Source organism: Alligator sinensis, unplaced genomic scaffold (genome assembly GCF_000455745.1).
Source record: "Alligator sinensis unplaced genomic scaffold, ASM45574v1 scaffold43_1, whole genome shotgun sequence".
Taxonomy (NCBI): Eukaryota; Metazoa; Chordata; order Crocodylia; family Alligatoridae; genus Alligator; species Alligator sinensis.
The window spans coordinates 786,783-798,150 of record NW_005842092.1 but is presented as its reverse complement, the minus strand read 5'-3'; the positions used below and the strand labels follow the sequence as shown (position 1 = coordinate 798,150).

The 11,368-nt window shown below is 44.5% G+C and overlaps 1 pseudogene; it reads left to right on the top strand.

Annotated features, from left to right (window-relative positions):
* Positions 1 to 11,148, top strand: part of LOC106722225 — a 46,307-nt pseudogene extending 35,159 nt beyond the window's left edge.
* Positions 11,149 to 11,368: the final 220 nt, after the last annotated feature.

The following is an 11,368-nucleotide window of genomic DNA, read 5'->3' as shown; positions in this document are numbered from 1 at the left end:
AAGGCAATCAGGTTGGTCTGGCAGGACCTGTCTTTGATGAACCCATGCTGATTGCCCCTGAGCATGATCTCCCCTGCAGGCCCCCGACAGATGTGCTCCTTGATGATTCTCTCCAAGAGCTTCCTGAGCACTGAGGTGAGGCTTATAGGCCTATAGTTACTTGGGTCCTCCTTTCTCCCCTTCTTGAAAATTGGGACCACATTAGCCAGTTTCCAATCCCCTGGCACCTGGCCAGATGACCATGAATGCTCATACAGCTGGGCCAAGGGCTCCGTGATGACCCCTGCCAGCTCCCTCAACACCCTTGGGTGGAGGGCATCTGGTCCTGAAGATTTAAAAATATCTAGCCCTTCCAGAAGATCCCTAACTACATCTGCACTGACTGAAGGCTTGATAGAGCTATCCCCAAGATTGTCCCTACTTTTGGTAGGTGGGATATCCCGGTCCCTGTTCAAGAAAACAGAGGCAAAGAAACTGGGTTGCTCATCACTTCCTCTTTCTGCTTCCAGGTGCCTCTGGCTTGCCCGCCTACCGCACTAGTCAGCCACCCCTCACTACTCCAGCTAGAGACCATAGGTGTGGGGCCTGCCCTCTTCTTTGGAGCAGCCAGTACAGTCCAGCCCAGCCCAGGGCTTGAAAGCATGCTGCAATGCTGAGGGACTGTGATTTAACTTGAACCAGGAAGAGGTCTGGGACAGAAGTTTCATGAACCAGTTTGACCCAAATCAGTTAAATCTGATACTGCATTCAACCAGGTTTATCTTAAAGCCAGTCTCAGCCTTTTTGAAACTGGTTTATGTGCACTAAGCTTGTGTTCAGTTCCAGGTTTAAACCAGTTTCTGATCACTTAAACTGGTTTATGTGCAACTTCTGTCCCTAACCTAGGGATCTAAGTGCTACTTGGACATATAACTGCTAGAAAACAGTCTGACTGTTCCTAGTTTCTTTTAGTATGTGTTCCCTTGGTTCTTCTCCTCTCTTGACTTCCTGCTTCTCTAACCTATTGATACATTACTGTTATCCTTCTATTTTTTCTGTTCCATCTGCCCAACTACATCAGTGGTGCCCAAACTTTCTGTCCTGAATGATAGATAAATGGTATGGGATGGGTCTGTGGGCTAGATATGATTCATAGATTCATAGATGCATAGATGCTAGGGTCGGAAGGGACCTCAATAGATCATCGAGTCCAACCCCCTGCATAAGCAAGAAAGTTTTGGGTTTTTTGTTTTTTTTTAAATAAATCTTACATGAGTACATGATGCATGCTGGATTAGGCCTTGGTCCTGAACACCATATCATGGCCATGGTCCCAGTTCCACACATGCTAGATCAGGCCCTGCTGGCCCTGGCCCCAGTCCCAACTCTGTGCATATCGGATCAGGATGACCCGGCCCTGGACCCCTCTCCAGACCTCTACCTCAGGCATACCATATTGGGCCTCCCTGCCCTGGACCCTACCACATGGCATCCCAGGCACAGGACCATGTCATTTAGATTACAAGCCTTGGTGGTGAGGGAGAAGGGGTAGCATTAATTACCACTGCTTTTTCCCCTTCATCACTCCCTGCCCCCCTTCCCCCCACCCTCCCAGCCAGATTCCTAGACCCTTAGGGAACCCCATGGCCTGGCTCACATGGCTTTATGGCCAGATCTGGCCGGTGACCTGGGGTTAGAGCACCCTTGAGCTATGATCTTCTGTGCCAACTAATCTTCATCCTCTCTCTTATTTCCCTTTTGCTTGGTTTTTGTCACTCTTGCTTTCAAAGGCATGTACCTCATTGTGATCGATAGGGGACTATATATATTACCACTGTATATGGGAGTTTTTACATCATTTCTGGGACTGCCAAGTTCTAGTGTCAGCCTTTTAGAAGTACTTTGAAAACTAGATGGGTTCAAGAAGAACTGTAAGGATATGAGATCTGGAAAAACTGCCTTAGAGTGTGGCATTAAGTAAACCCTGTCTTGGTAACTTAAAGGAGGGAAGATTTAGAGTTTGGCTGGTCACTATTTGTAAGAATTTACAAAAGGAAATTATTTCTGGTATTAGTGGTTCTTTAATCTAACAAGCAAAATGGGATCCAATGGATGGACACTGAAATAAAGTATGTTGAGATTGGGAATAAAGCACAACATTTTAAAAAGTATTAACTGTTGGAACAGAGTACTAGTGGGTGTGTTAGATTCTCCATTACCTGATGTCTGTACATCAAGACTAGCTGTATTTATAAAAGATGTGCTCTGGCATCCAGATAAAGAGTTACTCCTGAGAAGTTCCTTACCATGTGTCATAAAATACTAGTGATAGAAGTGTGGATTATAAATGTGTGATTCTCAGCCAGGGTGATGTGGGACCCTGTAGAGCATGTGGGAAAGAAAGTTCTCTCTCTAAGAGTCAGGAGCATAAAAAAGAAAGGCAAGACATGAGAAGATATGGTGCAAGTGTATAAAACAAGATGTGAAAACTGGTGACATTTCTGAAGAGGTAGCAGTGGAAAAAACATGTATAGAATCAGGAGTTATAAAGCTGAACCCTCCTAGTAAGAGGCAGGCTTGGAAGAAGCTGATGCTCTTGCTTAGTCAGAAAGTAAGGGTTTGTTGGGAACGTACTGGATCAAAATTCATTGTGTGATTTAGGCTAAAGGTTAATAATGTCAGTCTTTGGTCTTAATATCTATAAATGTCTTCCTTAATAGACTGCTAATCTATTAGGGTTATCATAGCCCTCCAATTTCTCTAGTTTCCATTGCTATTGACAACATTGCAATCTTCCATTCTCCAAGTCTTGGGGCAGGCCAGGTGGTGATCTTTTTTCTCCCCTACACATCCAGGTTATGGTTAAAGCTTGCTCAGCAATATATCGGATATCCAGAGCTTTCTCCTGCTCACAAAAGCATGTGCTATACATGTGTATCTACTTTGGTCAGTCTTTGAGGTGCACCTCGTTCCTGCCTTCTACTTCACTTCAGACTAACATGGGTAACTACATCTCTCTTTTTCTGTCCTGTCAGAAAACTAGCTGTGTCTACTTTGGTCCTGTCCAGTCTTGATTTATTGCAAACTGTCTGGTCTTCTCAGTATCTCCTTTGAACTGGACACAAACAATTGGAACACGGGTTGCTTCTTATTTTGTGTAGTTTCTCTCTGTGAATCCATCTTCTACTTCACACACCACATTTAAATGTCGTTTTCTTCGAAGTCTTACATTCCAGCCAACATCTCAAGTTTATTTCTTACTGCTTTGTCTCCCACCTCTTTTGATTTGCTGGTGCTAGCTGCTACAATGCATGGTTATATACTTTTCTCAAAGCCTGTCTCCTGATGTTTCAGCTACTCTTCCATGCTTAAGATGAGGATGGCCTCCCGTTACTAACCTGTTTCTCTCGATTGAAACCTCTCCTGAAGAATGGGCCATTCCATGTTGCTCACAAGAAATGAGGGAATGATATCCCAATTCAGTATTATCCCTTCTGTGGGTTTTCCATTGTAGTTTATGCATCGCTTAGATTTTGTCTTCTATAGAAATGAACATTAGTGCCAGCATTTAGCAAACAACAATAACATGCTATTACTGAAGTGATTTTTATTGGACTTTAGTGGAATGCAGCATCAGGCAACGCATCAGGAGGATATAATCTACACTTCTCTCACCTTGGTGATCATTCATGAGGAAGGAGACTCCAGAGGGCAGAGTAGCTGAATGGTTTTGTTAGAAGATTTTTTAATTTGACAGAGTGGCCTTTTAAGCAGCAAACGGCTAGACATGAATTCACTTTTCACTTCATTTATTTCTACAACCACTTGCAATGAAAGTAATGAAACCCTTCTATTATCTTAACAAATAAACACAAATAGGTTAGGGAGCTGAGCATATTAAAACAAAAGCTCTACTGCTGTTTTCTGTGTAGGTGGATCTTAATTCTCATCTTTTATGCAGTTACAAATGAATAATTTCAGGAGGATCACCTGGGTTTACTTTTGGACAATGTCATCATGCCTTTCCTTGTCTTTTAAAGAAAAAGACCTACTGGATTTCCGCCGCCCTGTCCCCCCTTCCCCCCAAAAGAAAAAAAAAAGACTGAGCTCTTCTTACTCTCATTTAAGTAGACTTTCCTATCAAAGCAATATGTCCCTTTTGGAGAATAAAATTTCCCAATAATCACTTGAAAAAAGGAAAGAGACCATTCAAACTAAATATTGAAAATAAGGTAATTAAGAGGATGGCATTGCACTTTCCAGGCAGACAATAAGAAATAAAAACCTTTCCTTTTATTTACTGTATTAAATTATAAATAATTCAATTATTTTATTTTATATTTAGTATAAAATAAAATAATTTTATGACATGATTATAAATTATCATTTTATAAAAATTAAGTACATGTCCAGTATATCAATTTACAAGAGCAAAGAATGTGCCCCAGAAAGTTCATGTTGGCCCCAATTCAGCAAACTGTTTAAGCCTATACTTATCTTTCAGCATTGACCTCAGTAGGACTCAAGCATGTTAGTTAACTAAGCTCACAATTAAATAACATATACGCTTATGTCACTGACAAGCATAAAAGTATTAAAACTTCTTTTGCCTTTGTCACTGCTTACTAGGGCTGTGCGAGTCTTCGGATCCTGCTTCAGATCCGGAGCTGCTTTGGACATTCAGTGTCTGAAGTGGCACGCATGAATTGAAGCGCAGGCTTAGCAAAGTTATCCGAAGCGGGTTGGAACGTCTGAAGTGCTTCGGATCTGCTTCGGACCTGCTTCAGACAGCTTGATTGACAATTAGAAAAGGGAGGGGGAGGCCCGTGGCAAGGATGTGAGACACTTCTCCACCATGGTGATGCTGGGGAAGCCCCCTTACCCCCAAAGCAAAGGCAGGCCACTCTGGACCAGTGGGGGAAAGGTGGACAGAAAGGGTCGGGGGTGGGGGCATGTTCCCAAGGTGAGCGACATCACCTAGAGCATTGGGGAGATGCTTGCTCTGGATAGCCAGTCCTTCTCTCTAATTGAGCGGCCAGGGTTCAGGTGGTTCATAGTACTTCTGGCCCCATTTTACAATGTGCCTGCATGCACCACCTTTAGCAGGGCGGTGGTGCCCTCCCTGTATGAGGCATGCAGGGAGTACTTGAGGGATGAGCTGTGCAAGGCAGGGATGCAGGTAGCCTTGCACTTCACTTCTGACATCTGGAGCAGCTGGGGGTGGTGATTGCACCTACCTCTCCCTCATGGGGCACTGGTGTGATCAGTCAGGCCATCAGTGGGCTCTACCACAAGCTGAGGTGCTGGATGAGTCCCACACGGCAAGGGTGATCACGGGGGTCCTGAACTGCATGGTGCAGGGGTGGCTCATTGGGCAGGCCGAGCTCACCCGGGGGTTCATAGTCACCGACAATGGGGCCAATATAGTGAAGGCTGTCCATGGTACCAACTTTATTGGCATCTGCTTTGTGGCACACAGGCTGCACCTAATAGTGAGGGATGCCTTGGAGGGGGACAGGGCTGCCGGTGATGGTGCCACTACCAGTGCTGCTACAAGCCAGCTGATTTCAAATGCAGGAAGGTGTCGGGCTACTTCCACTGCATCATCAAGGGGGGCAAGATGCTGTGGCAGAAACAGGCAGAGCTGAGCATCCTGCAGCACAGAATCATGCAGGATGTGGAGACTCAGTGGAACTCCACATACCTGATGCTCAAAAGGTTGGTGGAGCAACAGAAGGCCATCCATGAGATGGCCTTGCTTGGAGAGTTTGGGATCAGTGCCCCCCTGAACAGAGCTGAGTGGGGTACCATCTCCCAGATCTTGCTAGTCCTCAAGCCCTTCCTCGAGGCCACCAAGACCTTTAGCACTGGCGATGCCCTCCTCAGCCAGGTGATCCCCCTAGTGGGGAACTGGAGAACCAAAGGGAGAAGTTCCAGGGGATCGATGTTCCTGGCTGGGGGAGGCCGCTGTCACCAGACGTGCAGGCACTGGTGAGGAGGCTGAAGGAGGGCATCAGGAGACGGCTGGATCCCTTGCAGTCCAGTACAGTCCACATGATGGCAGGCATATGTGACCTGAGGGTGAAGGGGAGCATGTGCACTGGTAGCCCCAAAACCCTTGATCACTGGATGCAGGTGCTGGTGAACAAAGTCACTGAGGCTGAAGTGGAGAGGCAAGTGGATGTGGAAGAGGGGGATCCACTTTCCCGTGCCAGCATTTCTAGCACCAGCAGAGGCGCCAGCACCGGCCAGTCACCTCCATGTCAGCCACCGCCAGTGTGGGCCATGAGCATGGCTTCAGTGCTGGGGTCCAAATGCACCAGACCCCAGCCTCGGGCATCAGTGGCTACCTATCTTGCTGAGGATGTGGAGCCACTGGACTGCGACCCCTTGGCCTACTGGGCAAACTGCAGGCACATGTGGCAAGATCTGGCCCCGGTTGCCCGGCAACACCTGTCCTGTCCGCTGACCAGTGTTCCAAGTGAGAGGGTGTTCAGCATTGCTGGGGGTGTTGTGACACCCCATCATACCTGCTTGGATCCTGCTTTGGTGGAGCAGCTGGTATTCCTAAAGGTGAACCTCTCACTGCTGGGGTTCCCCAAGCTCCACCTGCAGATGGACTGCGTGCCTCCCTTCTCACTCCATCTGCACTAATTTCCTTTTTCAAGTTTTTTAAAAGCTGAGTAATGCCCTGCTCTCAGCTGGAGGGGACACTAACTGCATCACCAGCCAGCAGGGAAAAAACATGTTTCTGCTGAGTTCATTCCTCTGCCAGGATGAACTTGGAGGTATGGGATTGAGACTATGGGAAAGGAAGAGGCCCCAGGTCCTGGGCATGACCACTAAAACTGCACCCTGCCAAGGTAGAGAGGCTCGGTGGGACTGGTGGCGGTGTGGCAGCCCCCTAAATGCCAGGACCAACAATCCCCTGGTGAAAGGCGGGTAGGGGGCACTGTAACCTCTAGCTAATGCACGCACGCACAAAGTCCTGGCTGGGGAATGCCCAGACATGTCACGTCTTTGACAGGCCTGACTCTTGCTGGTTGCAGTGCAGTTGTGAGGCTCCCTGTGAGCTCAGCTTAGCTGTCCAGGATCCCAGCTTTAGGGTTGAAATCCCCTTTGTCAGGCTGAGGAAGTACCTGCAAAAGAAAGCAAGGGGCCGGCCTGGCCCACAATGCAGGCAAGAAAGCCAGTCAGTGAACATGGAAATGGAGGTGTCAAGGGGGGGAGGGACAGGCTGGGGTGGGGGGTAGGAGGGATGTAGCAGCACAGGTAAAAGTGCAGAGGTGCCTGGGGTGTCAGACGTCCACCAGGTCTCCGTGTGCCAGAACTCCACTGTGTATAAGGAGTCCATGAGTTTGTGTACCTACCACCGAGGTCCAACACAGCACAACACAACATCTTTACTTCTTGCTGTCAGTTCCTTTATAAAATGACAGGCTCTGTGACAGCTTGGTGTGGGTACCTTTGCTGCTGATGCTACTGGTGTTGAGCCAGCTAAGTTATTTTACCTGTTGTCATGAAAAGTGGAGGACTGGCCGTGAGGCTGTAGGGGAGGAGGAGACCTCACTGGGCAACACTGCCATGTTGCGCAGAGGCCCTAGTGCCGGAAGGACACACCTTAACACGCACACAGTGTCACCCACCCACATCATGAGATTTGCCTGTCAGCAGCTTGGGGTGCAGTTCCCCCCAAACCCCTATACCAATCTTCTTGAAACTTGGCAGGCTTTGTGGCCTCACCAGGGGCTAACACCCCTGTAGGTTTCAGCCCCCTGTGATATAATACACAGACATGACAGGAATTTTGCTTTCAAGAATTTGGAGTGAAGTTGCCCCCAAACCCCTGCATCAATCTTCTTGAAGCTTGGCAGTCTTCATGCTCTCAGCAGAGGCTACCACCTCTGCAAGTTGCACCCAAATTGGAGGTAAAATAACAAAGTTATGATATTTAATTCATCCCCCATTATAACCTATAGCTGGATCTCCGAAATGGCTCTGAAGCTTCGGAGCCGCTTCGGCCAGATCAAAGCGGCAAACCGATCCGGAGCGTCGGATCAGATCATGGCCATCCAAAGTGGCTGGATCTGAAGCCGGATCGGATCGCTGCCGACTCACACAGGCCTACTGCTTTCCTCTGTTTTGTCTGTTCATTTTAATACAAGATACCGCTAAGTGGTGCTCACCCTGGGCAAAATATTCTCACAATGAAATATCAACATTTTAACATTTAAGGATTTCCCATTTTATTTTAAATTCTTGGAACTTGTTCAGCATTGCATAAATATGTTTTTCCCCTAATACTTAGCAATTTTGGGGGTGAGAATGATCTCATTTTATTTTAGCCAATAGCATTTTGTTTTCCTAAGCATTTCTAAAAGATTAATTTTGCCTTCAAAATATACAAAAATTATGGTATACCAGCTGTGTGACAAAAGTGTTATGGTGCATAGTACATAAATAGTTGGAGTATTTTAAATACAAATTTGCAGTGGGGAATAAATCTATCAGTTGCAAATGCTGTTACTCTAGTTCCTAACCTAACATATTTGTGTGGGACAATTTACCCAGCTCATACAAAGGCATCGTGGAATTGGTGTGGCTCCACCCAGGAGCCTTCATCCTTTAGCATGAATCTATTTGCACTGCTTACAGTTAAACCTTACCTTTTTTGGGGGTTTTTTTTTGGTTTTTTTCGGTTTTGTCCTATTATTTCTGGTTTTCTTTCAACTTCGGTTTTCTCTAGCTTTGCCAGAACGTTAAGACCTGGGGTTTTTTTGACAGCTTCAAACATGTTGAATAGATTTTCATTCTAGGATTAGGTCTTAAAACTACACATATTTAAGAACATGCTTAAAGGGTTGTAGACTGGTGACTTAGATCTGTTGAAATCAATGGAACTATTCTCAGAAGAAGAATGCTTTCCAGGCCCTGTAGCATGGTAAAATCTGGCCTTAAATGTACACATCTCTGCAGAGATTGACCAGTGGCTAGATTAGGATCAAACAACTTTTATAAAACAACCTGAAGAAACTAAATAACAGGTCAAGACATCCTAGAGTAACATATACTGCCTGCTAAGCTAGGGACAAAAGTTATACAGTGCATTAATTTGTTACGTAGAACAAAAGTGACAGTGTAAATTGGAAGACCTTTTATGTAAAGTGAAATATGGGTTTTGTTCAAAGATATAGTATAGCTATCCACTGAGAACAGGGAGGCATTTTACTGTATTACATTTTGGTGCAATGTTGATTTTGGCATATCTTGCCATACAGCATTGATTAATATAAAATGAAAGACTCTCTCAATCTGTAAAAAGAAAAAAAAAAACCTACTAAAATTATTAGTGAATGGCATTTTGAAGATTATAATTTATTTTTGCCCTGAACAAGACATTTAAAACATTTTCAAGGACATCATGTCTTCAGGCTTTAAAATATCAACTAATTATCAAATCAATGCTCATTTGGGGGAAAGTAATGAAGTATGGAAAATAACCACTTCAAATTATATAAATCATTACCACAAAGTATTTAAAGCTGGTAAGTCATTAGCAAAGAGATTTAATATGTGGGTATTAAATGCCTTAAAAGTTTGATAAAAAAGGCAAATTGCATTTTAATTGTCATAATTTCCTTTAAAATAAGTAACTTGCCCTTTAAGTGTAAAAAGCTTCATATATCATTTGTTTGGGTTTTTTCCTGAAGGAAAAAATCACTCAAATGATTATCAGCACTTTCAAAGTTCAAATAATTTTGCTTTGCTACCAAAACATAGAAGCTAGTTGAAGTGGCAGATAGTAGAAAAATTTGGATCTTGGGACCTGAGTCTGAAAACATGCTTAACTTGAAGCATATAAATAATTATGTTACACATTAGGGAAATGTATATTATATTACATTTCTCTGACTAGCATCTCATATATTAGAATGATATTTCTTGTTTTACCTAACAAAACTGCCCTAGAGCCAGTAGCCTTGTGCATTTCAATAATGTCATCGTCCTTGAAATTTTATATCAATAATTTTGTTTTTTATATATTTATGGAGGGGGTAATCCTTAAGGAATTTATTTTCTCCTTCTTTGTCCCAAAGGAATTGACTACAGCTGTAATCTATAAAACACCATGGATTTAAAAAAAAAATATATTTCTTAGATCTAGGATAGAGACCTGGGGACAGCCCATGTTCCTAGAACTGAACAAGATAGAGTAGGCACTGGCCAAAAATGAATACACCCCCCTCCAAAACTGAATGGATGCTGTTGTAAGAGCAGCCTTCCTTTTTTTCTGAATCTTGTCATCCACCAGGTTTTATTCCTCTCCAGCCAGCAGTTGCAGAGAATAATTAGGGCCATGCTTATTTGTGTGTGTGTGTGTGTTTCCTAATCAGATCAGGACTTTAAAAGTCTAATCGTATTTACAATCAACCCCAGTTAACTTCTTTCACAAATCTCGTCTTGCATACACATTAATATAATATTTCAAAGGCCTTGTTAGGACGCATTGAATAGTGCCTCATTCCTAGGGAACACTTTTGTGCACCCTAAATACCCACCGACTTCAGTGGGAGATTTGAGCATGGAGAGAACACACTATCAAGCCAAACACATGGTAAAAATATTATCATTTTTAAATGAGGGAGACAAATTAAGGAGATGCCTGTAAGTAGACTACAGCATAAGGTGATCTCCCTAGCTCCCAAAACAAATGAGTGAAATGAAATTGCGTGAGAATCCTATTCCCTATTGCTAAGCCAATATATTTTTGACCTCAGTTGTATGTATTGTGACTGAAGGCTTTACTTGAGAACATAAGGACTGCCATTTATTGGGTCAGGCAAACTGTGTGTCTTTTTGTGTTGGGTCACAGCAAAGGGAGCAAGGGGCTGGGGATAGGCAGCACCAAGCGCCACCGCAAAGTGCTCTACAACATCATCCAGGGCATCACCAAACTGGCCATCCGCTGCCTGGCTCAGTATGGTGGCATGAAGTGTATCTCCAGCCTCATCTATGAGGAGACCTGTGGGGCACTGAAGGTCTTACTGGAGAATGTGATCCATGATGCCATCACCTACATGAAGCACACCAAACAGAACACCATCACCACCATACATGGTCTATGTGCTGGAGGACTAAGGCTCCACCCTGTATAGCTTTGGTGGCTAAACTCTGAATCCTAAAACCACTGTGTCACATGGTGGCAGACAGCAGATGCTAAAAGGGAGAGTGAACAGGATATGGCCAGGGGTTTTTTCCACTGTTCCTCACCCACTTGCAGCCTCCTGCATTTAAACCTTTATTGGGCATGTCTACATGTGCATTAAGGCACATTTTCTAATGTGCATTAAATTTAGTACCTCCAGTGTGATGGTGTACAGCTCCAGCC